The sequence below is a fragment of the Oncorhynchus masou genome, chromosome 1, assembly GCF_036934945.1.
Source record: "Oncorhynchus masou masou isolate Uvic2021 chromosome 1, UVic_Omas_1.1, whole genome shotgun sequence".
Lineage (NCBI taxonomy): Eukaryota > Metazoa > Chordata > Actinopteri > Salmoniformes > Salmonidae > Oncorhynchus > Oncorhynchus masou.
In genome coordinates this window covers 62,878,812-62,903,784 of record NC_088212.1, presented here as the reverse complement: position 1 = coordinate 62,903,784, position 24,973 = coordinate 62,878,812, and the positions used below count along the sequence as shown (strand labels likewise).

General features: G+C 39.5%; 6 non-coding genes across 6 annotated transcripts; all 6 read left to right on the top strand.

Moving 5' to 3' along the window:
- Positions 1-11,527: 11,527 nt before the first annotated feature.
- trnaf-gaa (transfer RNA phenylalanine (anticodon GAA)) lies at positions 11,528-11,600 on the top strand. The gene has a single exon. It is a non-coding gene; the product is annotated as a tRNA-Phe (tRNA).
- Positions 11,601-13,691: 2,091 nt separating this feature from the next.
- Positions 13,692-13,764, top strand: trnaf-gaa (transfer RNA phenylalanine (anticodon GAA)). The gene has a single exon. It is a non-coding gene; the product is annotated as a tRNA-Phe (tRNA).
- Positions 13,765-15,849: 2,085 nt separating this feature from the next.
- trnaf-gaa (transfer RNA phenylalanine (anticodon GAA)) lies at positions 15,850-15,922 on the top strand. The gene has a single exon. It is a non-coding gene; the product is annotated as a tRNA-Phe (tRNA).
- Positions 15,923-18,009: 2,087 nt separating this feature from the next.
- On the top strand, positions 18,010-18,082 carry trnaf-gaa (transfer RNA phenylalanine (anticodon GAA)). Its single transcript has one exon. It is a non-coding gene; the product is annotated as a tRNA-Phe (tRNA).
- Positions 18,083-22,213: 4,131 nt separating this feature from the next.
- Positions 22,214-22,286, top strand: trnaf-gaa (transfer RNA phenylalanine (anticodon GAA)). The gene has a single exon. It is a non-coding gene; the product is annotated as a tRNA-Phe (tRNA).
- Positions 22,287-24,377: 2,091 nt separating this feature from the next.
- trnaf-gaa (transfer RNA phenylalanine (anticodon GAA)) lies at positions 24,378-24,450 on the top strand. The gene has a single exon. It is a non-coding gene; the product is annotated as a tRNA-Phe (tRNA).
- The last annotated feature ends 523 nt before the right edge of the window (positions 24,451-24,973 follow it).

The window sequence follows — 24,973 nt, the reverse complement described above, 5'->3', positions numbered from 1 at the left end:
TGTCATAATCCAGAAACCCACAGCAGGGTCCTATGTGCCAAATTATTACACAATCATGTGAGAATTCCGATCGAGAGGAAAAGCACTGATGAGGAAGAATGGGTTCAGGATCAAACACGATGTCAGTCATTCCATTTCATGATCAAAGTCGTTTCAAATAAAACACAGTCAGCAACACTGACAATAATTTGTCAAAAGCTATAATTTGTCAAAATAAGCTTTACATTTTAACAAATTAATGATAAATACATATATTTTAATCATGGTAAAACATTTTGTTTACCATTACTCCATTAAGCCTAGTCAAAATAAATGCTGTAGCTATTCTTCTCCATAGACTTCCTCAGCTTGTAGTAAAGTATGTGTCAATGTGAGAGACCCTGTACTATCTCTCAAAGGAACCATTAATTTTGCTAGTGTGACCACAGACTGCATGATCCTAAAGCATGTCCAGTTGGGGAATGAGACTGGGACACTTTATTAAAAACAACCCAATTTCAAAAAAACATCATAGTACTTGAATACTATTTATGTTGATCTCATTTTTACTCCTCAACGCTCATGCTGCTGTACTGTAGTTTGTTTGGCTGCCCTACACAACTAAAGATAGTCATAATGAGTAGCCTTAACATCTCCAGTCAGCAGAACATATCAGTAATAAAATTGTGTATTGTAGATGGGCTTTACCACCTGAGGTTTTCTGTAGATCCGATTGGCTACAAATACAGGTAAAATTGCATCAGTAAGTCCTCCATGCATCCTCTTTATCACATCTCCATAATCCTCACCTCAGACATGGTGGCAGAACAACATTACAGACCCTGCTTGCTTTGGATTCCCAGCAGCCTTGTGAAGCAATGGTTGAATGACGTGAGTTGACTCATAAGTCTATGGTGTCACCTTGTAGAACTAAATACGTCCTATAGACCTAGTCTTCGGTAGTAAGTAACCTATATAATATCAATCAAATTATTAAGATATGGAGAGACCCGGCCTGTTGGAGAAAATAAAGTGCTTGAGGGTTCCAAAGAGAAGGGAAACTATGACATGCAAGATATTTCTTTATCCATCCAGTCAGGGACCTTAGAGTACAGAGAATATTGTGGATCATGAGTTTCAAATGTAATCAGTTCATGACCCACATCCAAACATCACTTCCTTCACTTTAAAGGCTTTTACTCATGATCCACAATATTGGTATGCATTGCTAGCCAGGATAATCATAACCTCCAAAGTAGTTTTTGTCACAGCCTGATCTGTTTCACCTGTCATTGTGTTTGTCTCCACCCCCCACCAGGTGTCTTTCATCTCCCCATTAGACCCTGTGTATTTATACCGGTGTTCTGTTTGTCTGTTGCCAGTTTGTTTTGTTCACCAAGCCTAACAGCTTTTTCCCCCTTGCTCCGGTCTGTTTCTAGTTTTCATGTTTTTGACCATTCTGCCTGCTCTGACCCTGCCTGCCGTCCTGTACCTTGTCCCACCACACTGGATTATTTTCCACAGGAAAGAACTGAAAACTGCTGTTCACAAATGCTCTCCATCCAACCTCACTGAGTTTGAGCTGTTTTGCAAGGAGGAATGGGAAAAAATGTCAGTCTCTCGATGTGCAAAACTGATAGAGACATACCCCAAGCGACTTACAGCTGCTATCGCAGCAAAAGGTGGCGCTACAAAGTATTAATTTAAAGGGGCTGAATAATTTTGCACGCCCAATTTTTCAGTTTTTGATTTGTTAAAAAAGTTTGAAATATCCAATAAATGTCATTCCACTTCATGATTGTGTCCCACTTGTTGTTGATTCTTCACAAAAAAATACAGTTTTATATCTTTATGTTTGAAGCCTGAAATGTGGCAAAAGGTCGTTCAAGGGGGCCAAATACTTTCGCAAGGCACTGTATATCCTATATAATAATCAAATGATAATTTGAACGAGTTGTTAATATTGCCCTTTACTTATACCTCTACGTGTTGCATGTTATTAGAGTGGAAAGATGTGTCGACACATTTCAGAAGGCATTCCCCGAATGGATGTATGGGCGGTTGGAAATAGACAAGCTTTGTGTAAGCGATCTCCTCCATTGTCCTGCCTGCTGTAATGACTGTCCCGTGAGGATCCAAATGGGTCAGATCATCTTTGCAGTAAATAACTTCAGCCAGACCCCCTTTCACCCGCAGAGGGGTGCGAAGGGAGCTGGTGGCAGTTGACAGCTCACGCCCTGCTGTAAATCAAGGACAGAAGATTCAGCTCTCTCACTCTCCAAATTAACATGAGGAATTTGCCTTTGTTTCACAGATTTTCCCTCCGAAACTCTAACACGTTTTAAAGCGAATACCGGAACAATATTTCTAACATAGAACGAGGGGAATGGTCAGATGCGACCTCAAAGAACACGGATGTCGGGATGGTTGTTATTTTGTGATGTCATTAAAAAAGCTTAAAGGAAATACTGTATACACACTACATGTATGAAGTTTCCATCCTCTGTTGTGCATGAAATATAAAAACATTTTGTTAAGAGGGACATGATTTTAGGAGGCATAAAAGATACAATTTGCATAACTTTGTACAAGTGACAAGCCTTGCCCTTAGTGAGGTCAGAGAGCGAACCACCCCTTTTGAAGAACTGTATAAAATGAGGGGTTAAGAGTTAACCTCTTGAGTGTAGGGGGCAGTATTTTAATGTTTGGATGAAAAATGTACCCAAATGAAACTGCCTATTTCTCAGGCCCAGAATATAGAATATGCATATAATTGTCAGATTACGATAGAAAACACTAAAGTTTCCAAAATTGTCAAAATATTGTCTGTGAGTATAACAGAACTGATATTGCAGTTCTGATATTACCTGAGGATAATCCAATCAGGAAGTACCGTTTTTCCTGAAACCTCTGTTCCATTGCATGCCTTCCCTCCATTTAAAGGGATATCAACCAGATTCCTTTTCCTATGGCTTCCACATGGTGTGAACAGACTTTAGATATAGTTTCAGGCTTTTATTCTGAAAACATTAGTGAGAAAGATCACATTGCATCATTGGATGGCTGGGTGCCAGCAGTGTTTTGCATGCGTGAGCAGCTTGGAGCAGACATTTTCTCTCTCACTCTTATTGAAAAAGCTATGGTCCGGTTGAAATATTATCGATTATTTATTATAAAAACTACCTGAGGATTGATTATAAAAGTGCTTGTCATGTTTCTACAAACTTTATGGATACTATTTGGAATTTTCGTCTGCCCCGTTGTGACCGCTCGGGCCTGTGGATTTCTGAACATAACGCGCCAACCAAATGGAGGTTTTTGGATTTTAAAAATAATCATTATGGAACAAAAGGAACATTTATTGTATAACTGGGAGTCTTGTGAGTGCAAACATCCAAAGATCATCAAAGGTAAGCAATTCATTTTATTGCTCTTCTGACTTTCGTGACCAATCTACTTTGCTGATAGCTGTTTTTAGTGTTTTGTCTACTGAGAGCAATCCAGAAGAATGTTGGGAGAATATCATATGGTCAGATGAAACCAAAATAGAACTTTTTGGTAAAAACTCAACTCGTCGTGTTTGGAGGACAAAGAATGCTGAGTTGCATCCAAAGAACACCATACCTACTATGAAGCATGGGGGTGGAAACATCATGCTTTGGGGCTGCAAAGGGACCAGGACGACTGATCCGTGTAAAGGAAAGAATGAATGGAGCCATGTATCGTGGGATTTTGAGTGAAAACCTCCTTCCATCAGCAAGGACATTGAAGATGAAATGTGGCTGGGTCTTTCAGCATGACAATGATCCCAAACACACCGCCCAGGCAACGAAGGAGTGGCTTTGTAAGAAGCATTTCAAGGTCCTGGAGTGGCCTAGCCAGTCTCCAGGTCTCAACCCCATAGAAAATCTTTGGAGGGAGTTGAAAGTCTATGTTGCCCAGCAACAGCCCCAAAACATCACTGCTCTAGAGGAGATCTGCATGGAGGAATGGGCCAAAATACCAGCAACAGTGTGTGAAAACCTTGTGAAGACTTACAGAAAACGTTTGACCTCTGTCATTGCCAACAAAGGGTATATAACAAAGTATTGAGATAAACGTTTGTTATTGACCAAATACTTATTTTCCACCATAATTTGCAAATAAATTCTTTAAAAATCCTACAATGTGATTTTCTGGATTTGTTTTTCTCATTTTGTCTGTCATAGTTGAAGTGTATCTATGATGAAAGAGAACTTGCACAATTGGTGGCTGACTAAATACTTTTTTGCCCCACTGTATTTAAAGAACCGCTTCGTGGTGCCCCAAATCCTAATTGATTAATTGTTACATAATTTAAAATCAGGTAACAACTAAACATAGTTAGTTGATTTGATAAATAAGTCAGATTAAATGTTAACGTAAAGTCACCGCCCTGCTCACAGGAGATGCATGCTATATCAGTGGATAGGAATCGCAAGCAATACCACTTCAGGGATTGTACTACCTTCTGTGATGATGATTGTTCAGGGTATAATTACACCTTCTTAAAGTGCATGCTGGTCTTCTTTTTGTTGTGAAGTATATGTTTATGATGTTATATTGTGGGACAGGGATTTGTCTTTTAACTTTCTCTAGATCCCTCCGAGACACACAGACACACACAGAGGTTGGAGCAACACGGTCAGATGTCTGGGACTTGAACCAGCAACCCACCTCTCTAGGCTACTTGCCACACCCTGGCGGTTTGGTTTTATGTATCATTTTGTGATGTAATCCTGCAGTCTGATTCTCTATTTAATGTTGAGAAGGGCTTCTATGATGTTGTCTTCCTGGCGAAAGACGTCATCCTTTGTCAAACATGTCCATACAAAGACCAATCACAGTTTCTATAGCATAGCTTAATGTCACCTAGTTTAGAAATGGTTTATTTTAAGTTAATCTCTGCACCAATGTGATGTTCATGTTGTAGATGCCAGGCAAAGGAGTGTGTGGCACATCAGAGTGGACAGCAGCCAAAGAGACTTCGGGAAAATCATCTGCCAAAGTAGATGAGGGCCTAGAGACAGCAGTTTGCCACACGGCATGCTCCTTAAGGCTCTCAATATGTACATAGGCGAAATATATGCCTAAGCAATGTACTTGCAGAAAGTTGTGCAGGCATGCCCAGAGTTAGAGGAGCTTCTAAAAATGCACCCCCTCCGTTCTGCATGTGAATGGGTGGAATTGCCACCTTGCATGTCTAAGATAAACACTCTGTTGTTATGCAGAAACACTAAGTTCCTCTCACTGGTATTGTCATGGCCTGCCTAAGTCTAGGACCCTCATAGGCATGGAAGTGTATGTGTGGAATAGGACTGTAGTCAGATTCCGCCCCCCCCCCCAGCATATTCTCTCTTCAACTGCTGACCTTATCTCAAGTTGAGTTCTAAATCCCTCATTGTCCTAGTTCCACAGAAACTGGCCTGCCTTATCAGGAACTGAAACCAAACTGCTCCCCTTTGCCTCATTCCTTAGAAATATTCATATTCAGCAATAACATGTTTGAACAGAATATGAACTTCCTGCACATCCCCCTGTCTTACTCAGTAACTTTCCATACCCAAAGTTCCTACTCACCCTTCATTGACCCCTAAAATATACATTTCTTATACCTGTAAAGTAATCAATGCTTTCTAATATGATGATAGGAATTAGTATATTTCAAGCCAGAATCCAACAGGTAGAAAAGTGAATGTTTCTCAGACTCAACTTCATAATTGCATTGATGTCAGTGGAGTCATGTTTGTAATTTGCCCTGTTTGACAGCCGCACTTCAGACAGGGCAGATGGAGCATCTACAGAAGAGGATTGTGGGGCTTTACCTCAGTGTGAAACAGAGGAAACACTACCTCTACTGTTTGACAATAATTTAAGCACTAACAGCTGTGTGTGTTTCAAACGATTACATAGTATGAATGTATTATCGATGTAATAAAGTGTTGGTGCAGCATTGTAACATTGTAAGTACAACATCTTCCTAATTTGATATTGAGTGGAAGGTAATGTTGCCCAACCCATATAAACTCAGCAAAAAAGAAACATCCCTTTCAGAAACATCCCTGTCTTTCAAAGATAATTCATAATAATCCAAATAACTTCACAGATCTTCATTGTAAAGGGTTTAAACACTGTTTCCCTGCTTGTTCAATGAACCATAAACAATTAATGAACATGCACCTGTGGAACGGTCATTAAGACGCTTACAGACGGCAGGCAATTAAGGTCACAGTTATGAAAACCTAGGACACTAAAGAGGCCTTTCCACTGACCACTGAGAGAGAGCCAGGATCTCAATCCCATTGAGCACGTCTGGGACCTGTTGGATCGGAGGGTAAGGGCTAGGGCCATTCCCCCCAGAAATGTCCAGGAACTTGCAGGTGCCTTGGTGGAAGAGTGGGGTAACATCTCACAGCAAGAACTGGTAAATCTGGTACAGTCCATGAGGAGTAGATGCACTGCTGTACTTAATGCAGCACGTGGCCACACCAGCTACTGACTGTTACTTTTGCTCCCCCTTTGGTCAGGGACACATTATTCAATTTCTTAGTCAGACGTCTGTGGAACTTGTTCAGTTTGTCTCAGTTGTTGAATCTTATGTTCATACAAATATTTACACTTGTTAAGTTTGCTGAAAAATAAAACGCAGTTAACAGTGAGTCTTTTTTTGCTGTGTTTAATTCACACTGCATCCTACACCATCATGTGTCCTGTTAAAGCTTAGTGGCTGATGAAGAAAAATAACGTAGCATGACTATTTATAGCAGCATATGATTTAATAGTTGTTTCACCCTAATCATGGTATAAAAAAATATCATTTTACATTAGAAAGTGTTATGGGATTTTTTATGAATAATGACTAAATGAGGTATACTGCACTATAACTGGCAAGAATTATACCCTGTCTTTCTTGTAGTGTTAAATAATGTTTGTTCATTAGGAAGGGGTTATATGGCATGGACCTAGGAAGAAATGAATGTATGTGGGGGTAGAAAGAGAACAGAGGGGCACATTAACCTATGTTTGAACTGACCTGGCTGTATATCTGGGGAGATCTGGGGAGCTCTAGTATCTGGGGGAGCCTGGAACTGTCAGCTGAGTGGTTATAAACTGTGGTGAGACTCATGGGAAAGTCCCTATGTTGGTGTGTATGTATGTGCGTAGGTTAGGATGGTATAAAAGTAATGTATTTGTGTAAACTAGAGAGCTCTCGCAAATAAATCGGGATCTGATCAATTGTGAGCCGGGAATTCTGTCTGTTTTATTTAAGACCAGAACTTTACAACCTCTGGGTATCAGACAGATTAACATAAATTGGAATCTATGAACATTGTTTACAAAATTACTTCACAGAAAGTTCAAACTATAGCCTACTAAGAGGCACCTGGCGCAAAGCTGATTGATATACAGTGCCAGAAAAAGTGTGAACCCTTTGTTAATTACCTGGATTTCTGCATAAATTGATCAAACTTGATCTAACCTTCATCTAAGTTACAACAATAGACAGTGTGCTAATAACACAAATTGTTTTTCTCGTCTACATTGAAAAAATCATTTAAAAATTCAGTAGAGGTTGGAAAAAGTATGTGAACCCCTAGGCTAATGACTTCTCCAATAGCTAATTGGAGAAGGCTAACCTGGAGTCCAATGAATGAGAATATTGGAGATGTTGGTTAGAGTTGCCCTGCCCTACACAACTCACAAAATTTGAGTTTGCTCTTCACAAGAAGCATTGCCTGATGTGAACCATGCCTCGAACAAAAGAGATCTCAGAAGACCTAAGATTAAGAATTGTTGACTTGCATAAACCTGGAAAGGGTTACAAAAATTATAAAAGCCTTGATGTTCATCAGTCCACATTAAGACAAATGGTCTATAAATGGAGAACGTTCAGCACTGTTGCTACTCTCCCTAGGCGTGGCTGTCCTGCAATGATGACTGCAAGAGCACAATGATGTGAAGAATCCTAGAGTGTCAGCACCTGTTATGGCTGCATCCCTTTGTTCTCAATTTCTGCCTGAAGACATACCCAAATCTAACTGCCTGTAGCTCAGCGCCAGAGGCAAGGATATGCATATTTCGGTATCATTTGAATGGAAACATTCTGAAGTTTGTGGAAATGTTAATTGAATGTAGGAGCATATAACACAGTAGATCTTGTGGAAGAAAAGAGAAAGAAAGAGCATACGTTTTCTGTTTTTTATTGTTGTAGTATCATCTTTCACATGTACTAAAATAGCAACACAGTCAGATAGGATGCTGGAGATAATTTTGATGGATAACACAAGAGGGCAACTGTAGGTGTGCAAAGTCATGCCTGCAGTAATGAACCGTGGCATATGAACACCACGGTGGGCACAGGTAGAGCGGGCAGCTTGGCACCGGGCAGCTTGGCACCGGGGCCTCCCAGTCGGAGTTGCTATCACTGTGAAAGAAAACATTAAAAAAATATTTGTATTGTATGAGCCTTTTATCATCACATAAAATAAACAGACATGTATTGTATAGAGCAGAGGGCACAGTCCCTAAGGTGAAGTGCTGTTCTATTCAACTCCGGCCATTGTTGTATATATATATATATATATATATATATATACACACACACACACACACACACACACACACACACACACACACACACACACACACACACACACACACACACACACACACACCCAAACAAACCAACACACACACAAACAAACCATACATTTCATTGCAAAATATATATATATATATATATTTTTAAACGGCATTAGCACTTTCCGAAATACGGCTGCGCGTAAAAAGCCTTACAGCAACTCCTCTGATCGTCAAGGCAAGAATGGAGTTCCCTGCGCATGCGATTACAAACAAGGAATTGTGGTCCAACCCCAAACCATTACATACGGGCATTTACCTCAGCTTATTGGCTATCTACCCAGCTAGATTTCAAGAAGATCAGTGGTCATTGGGTAGAAATATAGTCAATCATTGAAGCTTTCGCTAAAATTATTGTTGCGTAAGGTAGTCATTTATCGTTGTCTTCAAATCAGCTCACTTCGGTCAATTCTCCCCGCAAAAAAAACAATGATGTTTGACTGTGTTGCAAATATCCAGAGGAATGCACTGAAACCCACCATGACTAGATAAACGATTGTTTACAGGGTGGAATCACGCCGAATGCTCTGTAAAAAAATTGATAGAGATGGAATTCACGGCCATAACGTTTACAAAATGTTTCGATTTAGGCTATAAAAATAGATTTTATCAAAGAAAACGGCACTTCATTTGATCAATGGGACACTCAGGAAGAGAAATAAGAGCAAGATATCAATCAGAATGTAAGTCATAAATTTACCTTCAGATGTGAATGTGTAAAAACTGTCATGGCGGAAAATGTTTCTGTTCTTGATTGCTCTGCTCAAACAAAAGCATGGGATTTGTTCTCTGTAATAGCTATTTTAAATTGGAAAACGTAGTTTGATTACCAAGACTCTAATATTTTGAAGGGTGTAAGATACTCTTGTAAGATACAAGAATGTTTAATGTTACGAAATTGTATTTTTAGTTGTCATTCTGAAATTTCCCCTGATGTTGGTCCCTGTACGGGGATCGCAGCCATATCAGGTTTAAGACTTACAGAAATCTCTGGAACATGCTAACATCTCTGTTGACGAGTCTATGATATGAAAAAAACTAAACAAGAATGGTGTTCACGGGAGAACACCACGGGAGAAGACACTGCTGTCCAAAAAAAAAAACAATTTCTGCACGTCTGAAGTTCGCAAAAGAGCTCCTGGCTTGACACTACTTGACACCACAGCACTACTGGAAAATTATTCTGTGGACAGAAGTTGAAACTAAAGTTAAGTTGTTTGGAAGGAACACACCATGTGTTGAGAAATAAAACATTTTAAGAGGCACAGCACACCAACATGAAAACCTCACCCCAACTGTAAAGTATGGTGGAGAGAGCATCATGGTTTGGGTCTCCTTTGCTGCCTCAGGGCTTGGACAGCTTGCTAGCATCAATGGAAAAATGATTCCCAAGTTTATCAAGACTTTTTGCAGGAGAATTTAAGGCTGTCTGCCAATTGAGGGTCAACAGAAGTTGGGTGACGCAACAGGACAACGACCCAAAACAGAAGTAAATCAACAGAATGGGTTCAGAAGAAAATAAATCTTATGGAGTGGCCTAGTCAGTCCTGACCTCAACCCGATTGAGATGGTGGCATGACCTCAGGAGAGCGGTACACACCAGACGTCATAAGAATATTGCTGAACTGGAAGTTTTGTAAAGAGAATTGGTCCAAAATTCCTCCTGATCGTTGTGCAGGTCTGATCCGCAACTACAGAAAACGTTTGGCCAATAAATAAACTTGCGACACTGTCATATCTAATTAAAATGGTAAAATACAAGTGTTTTTTCTATTATATGCAGAGTAATAGCTTTTTTGGTGCAAAATTAAACAAATTCATTATATGGCCAGTTCCAGTACTATGGAATCATTGTCCATCACTCACAGCACACCACTTAAATTTACATTTACATTTACATTTAAGTCATTTAGCAGACACTCTTATCCAGAGCGACTTACAAATTGGTGAATTCACCTTCTGACATCCAGTGGAACAGCCACTTTACAATAGTGCATCTAAATCATTTAAGGGGGGGTGAGAAGGATTACTTATCCTATCCTAGGTATTCCTTGAAGAGGTGGGGTTTCAGGTGTCTCCGGAAGGTGGTGATTGACTCTGCTGTCCTGGCGTCGTGAGGGAGTTTGTTCCACCATTGGGGGGCCAGAGCGGCGAACAGTTTTGACTGGGCTGAGCGGGAACTGTACTTCCTCAGTGGTAGGGAGGCGAGCAGGCCAGAGGTGGATGAACGCAGTGCCCTTGTTTGGGTGTAGGGCCTGATCAGAGCCTGTTTTACATGTGGACAAATCAGCGAAGGTAAAACACCAATTAAAAATATTTCTAAAAGCCTTTATGCAATAGAAATGATACCTACATACAGTTAGGATTTGATCAAAAGAAACTTTGTTTTCAAATAATGTGTTAAAATGGTGTTTGTAAGCAATACGATAACTTATATAATACATAGCTATAACTAATAGAATGGTTGAATGAGACCACATTAATATTACATCAACCTGAAGGGTGAAACACTACCACCCTCTCATAGACAATGGATGAAATAACAGGTCATTTTATCTGAGCAGTTGTTGAACTTCCATTACACATTGAGAGCCTGTGTCTGTTAGCAAGATGACTCCAGATCAACTGAGGCTCCTTTTCGTACATGTAATCACTAAAAAGTTTGCCTAATAATAACTAAAAGTATGTGTGAGTTTGTCATGGAACCAGCAGGTGGAAGCATTGTCTTCTAGCAGTTTGGAAAATAACGTGATTATTCCATCCATGTGGGAGCATTTGTCATGCGCTGTTCGAGAAAGATTAATAGAAAATATCCTAAAGTCAACTAAATAAATGAGACAGCTAACAAGACACCTTCGAACAAAATGAGAAAAAATATTTTAACAGTGTGGCCGAAATAGCTCAGTTGGGAGAGCGTTAGACTGAAGATCTAAAGGTCCCTGGTTCGATCCCGGGTTTCGGCAAGTGTGCATATTGTGAGGGCTGTTGGTTGGAAACACAGGTTCAGGTTCAAAGGGAACATTTAGTTGGGAGATTATGGGTTGGACAAAACCCTAAACTCTCCTCAACTCCTCCATCCTTTCTCCGTGACCCAACCTATACTCAGAGCATTTCATATTATTCTGTATGTATATCAAAGATACTCCATTTAATATGATAATATGATATTTAGACAGCTAACAAGACACCTTAGAACATAATGAGAAATAATATTTTAACAGTGTGGCTGAAATAGCTCAGTTGGGAGAGCGTTAGACTGAAGATCTAAAGGCGTGGGCAATCTGATGGAGCCAGCGATCAGTAGCTCCCCATTTTCAGTTAATTATACTTCATTGTAATTATTTGTGTTCAATTTGTTTGTCCCTCTGTGGTGTTTATTTAACTGTATGACTATTTCTGAAGCTTATACAGCATAATTGTTCATGTATTTATTACTCAACAGTATTCTCCCCTTCTTCTTAATTCACTCACAAAAGCCCTTATCTGTCACGCCCTGACCTTAGAGAGCCGTTTTATTTCTCTATGTGGTTAGGTCAGGGTGTGATGTGTGGTGGGCATTCTATGTTTTCTGTTTGTATGTTTTTGCCGGGTATGGTTCTCAATCAGGGACAGCTGTCTATAGTTGTCTCTGATTGGGAATCATACTTAGGCAGCCTGTTTTGCCACCTTAGTTGTGGGTAGTTGACTTTGTTATAGTGGCCTGTATAGCCCTAGTAAGCGGTGTGGTGTTGGTTCTGGTTCTTGTTTTTGTTTTTGACATTCAAAATAAAAAGAATTGTACGCTCACAACGCTGCACCTTGGTCCGGTCATTTCCCTGATGACGTTCGTGACATTATCTGAATGCTCTAATCACATTTTGATCTATTAATGTCAGTCTTTGAATGCTCCATTGTATAAACTACACTGAATAATAATATAAACGCAACATGCAACAATTTCAAAGATTTTACTGAGTTACAGTTCATATTAGGAAATCAGTCAATTTAAATAAATTCATTAGGCCCTAATCTATGGATTTTCCATGACTAAGAATACAGAAATGCATCTGGTCACAGATACCTTTAAAAAAAAGGTAGGAGCATGGATCTGAAAACCAGTCAGTATCTGGGGTGACCACCGTTTGCCTCATGCAGCGCGACACATCTCCTTTGCATAGAGTTGATCAGGCAGTGGCCTGTGGAATGTTGTCCCACTCCTCTTTAATGACTGTGTGAAGTTACTGGATATTGGCGGGAACTGTAACACGTTGTCGGACACGTTGATCCAGAGCATCCCATACATGCGAAATGGTGACATGTCTGGTGAGTATGCAGGCCATGAAAGATCTGGACTATTTTCAGCTTACTCCTCCTACCTGATAGCAGAGTGGCGCAGCGGAAGCGTGCTGGGCCCATAACCCAGAGGTCGATGGATCGAAACCATCCTCTGCTATGTTTTACATGTGGACAAATCAGCGAAGGTAAAACACCAATTAAAAATATTTCTAAAAGCCTTTATGCAATAGAAATGATACCTACATACAGTTAGGATTTGATCAAAAGAAACTTTGTTTTCAAATAATGTGTTAAAATGGTGTTTGTAAGCAATACGATAACTTATATAATACATAGCTATAACTAATAGAATGGTTGAATGAGACCACATTAATATTACATCAACCTGAAGGGTAAACACTACCACCCTCTCATAGACAATGGATGAAATAACAGGTCATTTTATCTGAGCAGTTGTTGAACTTCCATTACACATTGAGAGCCTGTGTCTGTTAGCAAGATGACTCCAGATCAACTGAGGCTCCTTTTCGTACATGTAATCACTAAAAAGTTTGCCTAATAATAACTAAAAGTATGTGTGAGTTTGTCATGGAACCAGCAGGTGGAAGCATTGTCTTCTAGCAGTTTGGAAAATAACGTGATTATTCCATCCATGTGGGAGCATTTGTCATGCGCTGTTCGAGAAAGATTAATAGAAAATATCCTAAAGTCAACTAAATAAATGAGACAGCTAACAAGACACCTTCGAACAAAATGAGAAAAAATATTTTAACAGTGTGGCCGAAATAGCTCAGTTGGGAGAGCGTTAGACTGAAGATCTAAAGGTCCCTGGTTCGATCCCGGGTTTCGGCAAGTGTGCATATTGTGAGGGCTGTTGGTTGGAAACACAGGTTCAAAGGGAACATTTAGTTGGGAGATTATGGGTTGGACAAAACCCTAAACTCTCCTCAACTCCTCCATCCTTTCTCCGTGACCCAACCTATACTCAGAGCATTTCATATTATTCTGTATGTATATCAAAGATACTCCATTTAATATGATAATATGATATTTAGACAGCTAACAAGACACCTTAGAACATAATGAGAAATAATATTTTAACAGTGTGGCTGAAATAGCTCAGTTGGGAGAGCGTTAGACTGAAGATCTAAAGGTGTGGGCAATCTGATGGAGCCAGCGATCAGTAGCTCCCCATTTTCAGTTAATTATACTTCATTGTAATTATTTGTGTTCAATTTGTTTGTCCCTCTGTGGTGTTTATTTAACTGTATGACTATTTCTGAAGCTTATACAGCATAATTGTTCATGTATTTATTACTCAACAGTATTCTCCCCTTCTTCTTAATTCACTCACAAAAGCCCTTATCTGTCACGCCCTGACCTTAGAGAGCCGTTTTATTTCTCTATGTGGTTAGGTCAGGGTGTGATGTGTGGTGGGCATTCTATGTTTTCTGTTTGTATGTTTTTGCCGGGTATGGTTCTCAATCAGGGACAGCTGTCTATAGTTGTCTCTGATTGGGAATCATACTTAGGCAGCCTGTTTTGCCACCTTAGTTGTGGGTAGTTGACTTTGTTATAGTGGCCTGTATAGCCCTAGTAAGCGGTGTGGTGTTGGTTCTGGTTCTTGTTTTTGTTTTTGACATTCAAAATAAAAAGAATTGTACGCTCACAACGCTGCACCTTGGTCCGGTCATTTCCCTGATGACGTTCGTGACATTATCTGAATGCTCTAATCACATTTTGATCTATTAATGTCAGTCTTTGAATGCTCCATTGTATAAACTACACTGAATAATAATATAAACGCAACATGCAACAATTTCAAAGATTTTACTGAGTTACAGTTCATATTAGGAAATCAGTCAATTTAAATAAATTCATTAGGCCCTAATCTATGGATTTTCCATGACTAAGAATACAGAAATGCATCTGGTCACAGATACCTTTAAAAAAAAGGTAGGAGCATGGATCTGAAAACCAGTCAGTATCTGGGGTGACCACCGTTTGCCTCATGCAGCGCGACACATCTCCTTTGCATAGAGTTGATCAGGCAGTGGCCTGTGGAATGTTGTCCCACTCCTCTTTAATGACTGTGTGAAGTTACTGGATATTGGCGGGAACTGTAACACGTTGTCGGACACGTTGATCCAGAGCATCCCATACATGCGAAATGGTGACATGTCTGGTGAGTATGCAGGCCATGAAAGATCTGGACTATTTTCAGCTTACTCCTCCTACCTGATAGCAGAGTGGCGCAGCGGAAGCGTGCTGGGCCCATAACCCAGAGGTCGATGGATCGAAACCATCCTCTGCTATGTTTTACATGTGGACAAATCAGCGAAGGTAAAACACCAATTAAAAATATTTCTAAAAGCCTTTATGCAATAGAAATGATACCTACATACAGTTAGGATTTGATCAAAAGAAACTTTGTTTTCAAATAATGTGTTAAAATGGTGTTTGTAAGCAATACGATAACTTATATAATACATAGCTATAACTAATAGAATGGTTGAATGAGACCACATTAATATTACATCAACCTGAAGGGTAAACACTACCACCCTCTCATAGACAATGGATGAAATAACAGGTCATTTTATCTGAGCAGTTGTTGAACTTCCATTACACATTGAGAGCCTGTGTCTGTTAGCAAGATGACTCCAGATCAACTGAGGCTCCTTTTCGTACATGTAATCACTAAAAAGTTTGCCTAATAATAACTAAAAGTATGTGTGAGTTTGTCATGGAACCAGCAGGTGGAAGCATTGTCTTCTAGCAGTTTGGAAAATAACGTGATTATTCCATCCATGTGGGAGCATTTGTCATGCGCTGTTCGAGAAAGATTAATAGAAAATATCCTAAAGTCAACTAAATAAATGAGACAGCTAACAAGACACCTTCGAACAAAATGAGAAAAAATATTTTAACAGTGTGGCCGAAATAGCTCAGTTGGGAGAGCGTTAGACTGAAGATCTAAAGGTCCCTGGTTCGATCCCGGGTTTCGGCAAGTGTGCATATTGTGAGGGCTGTTGGTTGGAAACACAGGTTCAAAGGGAACATTTAGTTGGGAGATTATGGGTTGGACAAAACCCTAAACTCTCCTCAACTCCTCCATCCTTTCTCCGTGACCCAACCTATACTCAGAGCATTTCATATTATTCTGTATGTATATCAAAGATACTCCATTTAATATGATAATATGATATTTAGACAGCTAACAAGACACCTTAGAACATAATGAGAAATAATATTTTAACAGTGTGGCTGAAATAGCTCAGTTGGGAGAGCGTTAGACTGAAGATCTAAAGGTGTGGGCAATCTGATGGAGCCAGCGATCAGTAGCTCCCCATTTTCAGTTAATTATACTTCATTGTAATTATTTGTGTTCAATTTGTTTGTCCCTCTGTGGTGTTTATTTAACTGTATGACTATTTCTGAAGCTTATACAGCATAATTGTTCATGTATTTATTACTCAACAGTATTCTCCCCTTCTTCTTAATTCACTCACAAAAGCCCTTATCTGTCACGCCCTGACCTTAGAGAGCCGTTTTATTTCTCTATGTGGTTAGGTCAGGGTGTGATGTGTGGTGGGCATTCTATGTTTTCTGTTTGTATGTTTTTGCCGGGTATGGTTCTCAATCAGGGACAGCTGTCTATAGTTGTCTCTGATTGGGAATCATACTTAGGCAGCCTGTTTTGCCACCTTAGTTGTGGGTAGTTGACTTTGTTATAGTGGCCTGTATAGCCCTAGTAAGCGGTGTGGTGTTGGTTCTGGTTCTTGTTTTTGTTTGTTTGACATTCAAAATAAAAAGAATTGTACGCTCACAACGCTGCACCTTGGTCCGGTCATTTCCCTGATGACGTTCGTGACATTATCTGAATGCTCTAATCACATTTTGATCTATTAATGTCAGTCTTTGAATGCTCCATTGTATAAACTACACTGAATAATAATATAAACGCAACATGCAACAATTTCAAAGATTTTACTGAGTTACAGTTCATATTAGGAAATCAGTCAATTTAAATAAATTCATTAGGCCCTAATCTATGGATTTTCCATGACTAAGAATACAGAAATGCATCTGGTCACAGATACCTTTAAAAAAAAGGTAGGAGCATGGATCTGAAAACCAGTCAGTATCTGGGGTGACCACCGTTTGCCTCATGCAGCGCGACACATCTCCTTTGCATAGAGTTGATCAGGCAGTGGCCTGTGGAATGTTGTCCCACTCCTCTTTAATGACTGTGTGAAGTTACTGGATATTGGCGGGAACTGTAACACGTTGTCGGACACGTTGATCCAGAGCATCCCATACATGCGAAATGGTGACATGTCTGGTGAGTATGCAGGCCATGAAAGATCTGGACTATTTTCAGCTTACTCCTCCTACCTGATAGCAGAGTGGCGCAGCGGAAGCGTGCTGGGCCCATAACCCAGAGGTCGATGGATCGAAACCATCCTCTGCTATGTTTTACATGTGGACAAATCAGCGAAGGTAAAACACCAATTAAAAATATTTCTAAAAGCCTTTATGCAATAGAAATGATACCTACATACAGTTAGGATTTGATCAAAAGAAACTTTGTTTTCAAATAATGTGTTAAAATGGTGTTTGTAAGCAATACGATAACTTATATAATACATAGCTATAACTAATAGAATGGTTGAATGAGACCACATTAATATTACATCAACCTGAAGGGTAAACACTACCACCCTCTCATAGACAATGGATGAAATAACAGGTCATTTTATCTGAGCAGTTGTTGAACTTCCATTACACATTGAGAGCCTGTGTCTGTTAGCAAGATGACTCCAGATCAACTGAGGCTCCTTTTCGTACATGTAATCACTAAAAAGTTTGCCTAATAATAACTAAAAGTATGTGTGAGTTTGTCATGGAACCAGCAGGTGGAAGCATTGTCTTCTAGCAGTTTGGAAAATAACGTGATTATTCCATCCATGTGGGAGCATTTGTCATGCGCTGTTCGAGAAAGATTAATAGAAAATATCCTAAAGTCAACTAAATAAATGAGACAGCTAACAAGACACCTTCGAACAAAATGAGAAAAAATATTTTAACAGTGTGGCCGAAATAGCTCAGTTGGGAGAGCGTTAGACTGAAGATCTAAAGGTCCCTGGTTCGATCCCGGGTTTCGGCAAGTGTGCATATTGTGAGGGCTGTTGGTTGGAAACACAGGTTCAAAGGGAACATTTAGTTGGGAGATTATGGGTTGGACAAAACCCTAAACTCTCCTCAACTCCTCCATCCTTTCTCCGTGACCCAACCTATACTCAGAGCATTTCATATTATTCTGTATGTATATCAAAGATACTCCATTTAATATGATAATATGATATTTAGACAGCTAACAAGACACCTTAGAACATAATGAGAAATAATATTTTAACAGTGTGGCTGAAATAGCTCAGTTGGGAGAGCGTTAGACTGAAGATCTAAAGGTGTGGGCAATCTGATGGAGCCAGCGATCAGTAGCTCCCCATTTTCAGTTAATTATACTTCATTGTAATTATTTGTGTTCAATTTGTTTGTCCCTCTGTGGTGTTTATTTAACTGTATGACTATTTCTGAAGCTTATACAGCATAATTGTTCATGTATTTATTACTCAACAGTATTCTCCCCTTCTTCTTAATTCACTCACAAAAGCCCTTATCTGTCACGCCCTGACCTTAGAGAGCCGTTTTATTTCTCTATGTGGTTAGGTCAGGGTGTGATGTGTGGTGGGCATTCTATGTTTTCTGTTTGTATGTTTTTGCCGGGTATGGTTCTCAATCAGGGACAGCTGTCTATAGTTGTCTCTGATTGGGAATCATACTTAGGCAGCCTGTTTTGCCACCTTAGTTGTGGGTAGTTGACTTTGTTATAGTGGCCTGTATAGCCCTAGTAAGCGGTGTGGTGTTGGTTCTGGTTCTTGTTTTTGTTTTTGACATTCAAAATAAAAAGAATTGTACGCTCACAACGCTGCACCTTGGTCCGGTCATTTCCCTGATGACGTTCGTGACATTATCTGAATGCTCTAATCACATTTTGATCTATTAATGTCAGTCTTTGAATGCTCCATTGTATAAACTACACTGAATAATAATATAAACGCAACATGCAACAATTTCAAAGATTTTACTGAGTTACAGTTCATATTAGGAAATCAGTCAATTTAAATAAATTCATTAGGCCCTAATCTATGGATTTTCCATGACTAAGAATACAGAAATGCATCTGGTCACAGATACCTTTAAAAAAAAGGTAGGAGCATGGATCTGAAAACCAGTCAGTATCTGGGGTGACACCGTTTGCCTCATGCAGCGCGACACATCTCCTTTGCATAGAGTTGATCAGGCAGTGGCCTGTGGAATGTTGTCCCACTCCTCTTTAATGACTGTGTGAAGTTACTGGATATTGGCGGGAACTGTAACACGTTGTCGGACACGTTGATCCAGAGCATCCCATACATGCGAAATGGTGACATGTCTGGTGAGTATGCAGGCCATGAAAGATCTGGACTATTTTCAGCTTACTCCTCCTACCTGATAGCAGAGTGGCGCAGCGGAAGCGTGCTGGGCCCATAACCCAGAGGTCGATGGATCGAAACCATCCTCTGCTATGTTTTACATGTGGACAAATCAGCGAAGGTAAAACACCAATTAAAAATATTTCTAAAAGCCTTTATGCAATAGAAATGATACCTACATACAGTTAGGATTTGATCAAAAGAAACTTTGTTTTCAAATAATGTGTTAAAATGGTGTTTGTAAGCAATACGATAACTTATATAATACATAGCTATAACTAATAGAATGGTTGAATGAGACCACATTAATATTACATCAACCTGAAGGGTAAACACTACCACCCTCTCATAGACAATGGATGAAATAACAGGTCATTTTATCTGAGCAGTTGTTGAACTTCCATTACACATTGAGAGCCTGTGTCTGTTAGCAAGATGACTCCAGATCAACTGAGGCTCCTTTTCGTACATGTAATCACTAAAAAGTTTGCCTAATAATAACTAAAAGTATGTGTGAGTTTGTCATGGAACCAGCAGGTGGAAGCATTGTCTTCTAGCAGTTTGGAAAATAACGTGATTATTCCATCCATGTGGGAGCATTTGTCATGCGCTGTTCGAGAAAGATTAATAGAAAATATCCTAAAGTCAACTAAATAAATGAGACAGCTAACAAGACACCTTCGAACAAAATGAGAAAAAATATTTTAACAGTGTGGCCGAAATAGCTCAGTTGGGAGAGCGTTAGACTGAAGATCTAAAGGTCCCTGGTTGGGTTTCGGCAAGTGTGCATATTGTGAGGGCTGTTGGTTGGAAACACAGGTTCAAAGGGAACATTTAGTTGGGAGATTATGGGTTGGACAAAACCCTAAACTCTCCTCAACTCCTCCATCCTTTCTCCGTGACCCAACCTATACTCAGAGCATTTCATATTATTCTGTATGTATATCAAAGATACTCCATTTAATATGATAATATGATATTTAGACAGCTAACAAGACACCTTAGAACATAATGAGAAATAATATTTTAACAGTGTGGCTGAAATAGCTCAGTTGGGAGAGCGTTAGACTGAAGATCTAAAGGTGTGGGCAATCTGATGGAGCCAGCGATCAGTAGCTCCCCATTTTCAGTTAATTATACTTCATTGTAATTATTTGTGTTCAATTTGTTTGTCCCTCTGTGGTGTTTATTTAACTGTATGACTATTTCTGAAGCTTATACAGCATAATTGTTCATGTATTTATTACTCAACAGTATTCTCCCCTTCTTCTTAATTCACTCACAAAAGCCCTTATCTGTCACGCCCTGACCTTAGAGAGCCGTTTTATTTCTCTATGTGGTTAGGTCAGGGTGTGATGTGTGGTGGGCATTCTATGTTTTCTGTTTGTATGTTTTTGCCGGGTATGGTTCTCAATCAGGGACAGCTGTCTATAGTTGTCTCTGATTGGGAATCATTCTTAGTTGTGGGTAGTTGACTTTGTTATAGTGGCCTGTATAGCCCTAGTAAGCGGTTGTGTTGGTTCTGGTTCTTGTTTTTGTTTTTGACATTCAAAATAAAAAGAATTGTACGCTCACAACGCTGCACCTTGGTCCGGTCATTTCCCTGATGACGTTCGTGAATTCTATTGACTCACAAAACTTATAATAATATACGCCCTGACCTTAGAGAGCTGAGTTACAGTTTATTTCAGTCAATTTAAATAAATTCATTAGGCCCTAATCTATGGATTTTCCATGACTAAGAATACAGAAATGCATCTGGTCACAGATACCTTTAAAAAAAAAAGTTTGGAGCATGGATCTGAAAACCAGTCAGTATCTGGGGTGACCACCGTTTGCCTCATGCAGCGACACATCTCCTTTGCATAGAGTTGATCAGGCAGTGGCCTGTGGAATGTTGTCCCACTCCTCTTTAATGACTGTGTGAAGTTACTGGATATTGGCGGGAACTGTAACACGTTGTCGGACACGTTGATCCAGAGCATCCCATACATGCGAAATGGTGACATGTCTGGTTATGCAGGCCATGAAAGATCTGGACTATTTTCAGCTTACTCCTCCTACCTGATAGCAGAGTGGCGCAGCGGAAGCGTGCTGGGCCCATAACCCAGAGGTCGATGGATCGAAACCATCCTCTGCTATGTTTTACATGTGGACAAATCAGCGAAGGTAAAACACCAATTAAAAATATTTCTAAAAGCCTTTATGCAATAGAAATGATACCTACATACAGTTAGGATTTGATCAAAAGAAACTTTGTTTTCAAATAATGTGTTAAAATGGTGTTTGTAAGCAATACGATAACTTATATAATACATAGCTATAACTAATAGAATGGTTGAATGAGACCACATTAATATTACATCAACCTGAAGGGTAAACACTACCACCCTCTCATAGACAATGGATGAAATAACAGGTCATTTTATCTGAGCAGTTGTTGAACTTCCATTACACATTGAGAGCCTGTGTCTGTTAGCAAGATGACTCCAGATCAACTGAGGCTCCTTTTCGTACATGTAATCACTAAAAAGTTTGCCTAATAATAACTAAAAGTATGTGTGAGTTTGTCATGGAACCAGCAGGTGGAAGCATTGTCTTCTAGCAGTTTGGAAAATAACGTGATTATTCCATCCATGTGGGAGCATTTGTCATGCGCTGTTCGAGAAAGATTAATAGAAAATATCCTAAAGTCAACTAAATAAATGAGACAGCTAACAAGACACCTTCGAACAAAATGAGAAAAAAATTTTAACAGTGTGGCCGAAATAGCTCAGTTGGGAGAGCGTTAGACTGAAGATCTAAAGGTCCCTGGTTCGATCCCGGGTTTCGGCAAGTGTGCATATTGTGAGGGCTGTTGGTTGGAAACACAGGTTCAAAGGGAACATTTAGTTGGGAGATTATGGGTTGGACAAAACCCTAAACTCTCCTCAACTCCTCCATCCTTTCTCCGTGACCCAACCTATACTCAGAGCATTTCATATTATTCTGTATGTATATCAAAGATACTCCATTTAATATGATAATATGATATTTAGACAGCTAACAAGACACCTTAGAACATAATGAGAAATAATATTTTAACAGTGTGGCTGAAATAGCTCAGTTGGGAGAGCGTTAGACTGAAGATCTAAAGCTCTGATGGAGCCAGCGATCAGTAGCTCCCCATTTTCAGTTAATTATACTTCATTGTAATTATTTGTAATTGTAATTATTTGTGTTCAATTTGTTTGTCCCTCTGTGGTGTTTATTTAACTGTATGACTATTTCTGAAGCTTATACAGCATAATTGTTCATGTATTTATTACTCAACAGTATTCTCCCCTTCTTCTTAATTCACTCACAAAAGCCCTTATCTGTCACGCCCTGACCTTAGAGAGCCGTTTTATTTCTCTATGTGGTTAGGTCAGGGTGTGATGTGTGGTGGGCATTCTATGTTTTCTGTTTGTATGTTTTTGCCGGGTATGGTTCTCAATCAGGGACAGCTGTCTATAGTTGTCTCTGATTGGGAATCATACTTAGGCAGCCTGTTTTGCCACCTTAGTTGTGGGTAGTTGACTTTGTTATAGTGGCCTGTATAGCCCTAGTAAGCGGTGTGGTGTTGGTTCTGGTTCTTGTTTTTGTTTTTGACATTCAAAATAAAAAGAATTGTACGCTCACAACGCTGCACCTTGGTCCGGTCATTTCCCTGATGACGTTCGTGACATTATCTGAATGCTCTAATCACATTTTGATCTATTAATGTCAGTCTTTGAATGCTCCATTGTATAAACTACACTGAATAATAATATAAACGCAACATGCAACAATTTCAAAGATTTTACTGAGTTACAGTTCATATTAGGAAATCAGTCAATTTAAATAAATTCATTAGGCCCTAATCTATGGATTTTCCATGACTAAGAATACAGAAATGCATCTGGTCACAGATACCTTTAAAAAAAGGTAGGAGCATGGATCTGAAAACCAGTCAGTATCTGGGGTGACCACCGTTTGCCTCATGCAGCGCGACACATCTCCTTTGCATAGAGTTGATCAGGCAGTGGCCTGTGGAATGTTGTCCCACTCCTCTTTAATGACTGTGTGAAGTTACTGGATATTGGCGGGAACTGTAACACGTTGTCGGACACGTTGATCCAGAGCATCCCATACATGCGAAATGGTGACATGTCTGGTGAGTATGCAGGCCATGAAAGATCTGGACTATTTTCAGCTTACTCCTCCTACCTGATAGCAGAGTGGCGCAGCGGAAGCGTGCTGGGCCCATAACCCAGAGGTCGATGGATCGAAACCATCCTCTGCTATGTTTTACATGTGGACAAATCAGCGAAGGTAAAACACCAATTAAAAATATTTCTAAAAGCCTTTATGCAATAGAAATGATACCTACATACAGTTAGGATTTGATCAAAAGAAACTTTGTTTTCAAATAATGTGTTAAAATGGTGTTTGTAAGCAATACGATAACTTATATAATACATAGCTATAACTAATAGAATGGTTGAATGAGACCACATTAATATTACATCAACCTGAAGGGTAAACACTACCACCCTCTCATAGACAATGGATGAAATAACAGGTCATTTTATCTGAGCAGTTGTTGAACTTCCATTACACATTGAGAGCCTGTGTCTGTTAGCAAGATGACTCCAGATCAACTGAGGCTCCTTTTCGTACATGTAATCACTAAAAAGTTTGCCTAATAATAACTAAAAGTATGTGTGAGTTTGTCATGGAACCAGCAGGTGGAAGCATTGTCTTCTAGCAGTTTGGAAAATAACGTGATTATTCCATCCATGTGGGAGCATTTGTCATGCGCTGTTCGAGAAAGATTAATAGAAAATATCCTAAAGTCAACTAAATAAATGAGACAGCTAACAAGACACCTTCGAACAAAATGAGAAAAAATATTTTAACAGTGTGGCCGAAATAGCTCAGTTGGGAGAGCGTTAGACTGAAGATCTAAAGGTCCCTGGTTCGATCCCGGGTTTCGGCAAGTGTGCATATTGTGAGGGCTGTTGGTTGGAAACACAGGTTCAAAGGGAACATTTAGTTGGGAGATTATGGGTTGGACAAAACCCTAAACTCTCCTCAACTCCTCCATCCTTTCTCCGTGACCCAACCTATACTCAGAGCATTTCATATTATTCTGTATGTATATCAAAGATACTCCATTTAATATGATAATATGATATTTAGACAGCTAACAAGACACCTTAGAACATAATGAGAAATAATATTTTAACAGTGTGGCTGAAATAGCTCAGTTGGGAGAGCGTTAGACTGAAGATCTAAAGGCGTGGGCAATCTGATGGAGCCACGATCAGTAGCTCCCCATTTTCAGTTAATTATACTTCATTGTAATTATTTGTGTTCAATTTGTTTGTCCCTCTGTGGTGTTTATTTAACTGTATGACTATTTCTGAAGCTTATACAGCATAATTGTTCATGTATTTATTACTCAACAGTATTCTCCCCTTCTTCTTAATTCACTCACAAAAGCCCTTATCTGTCACGCC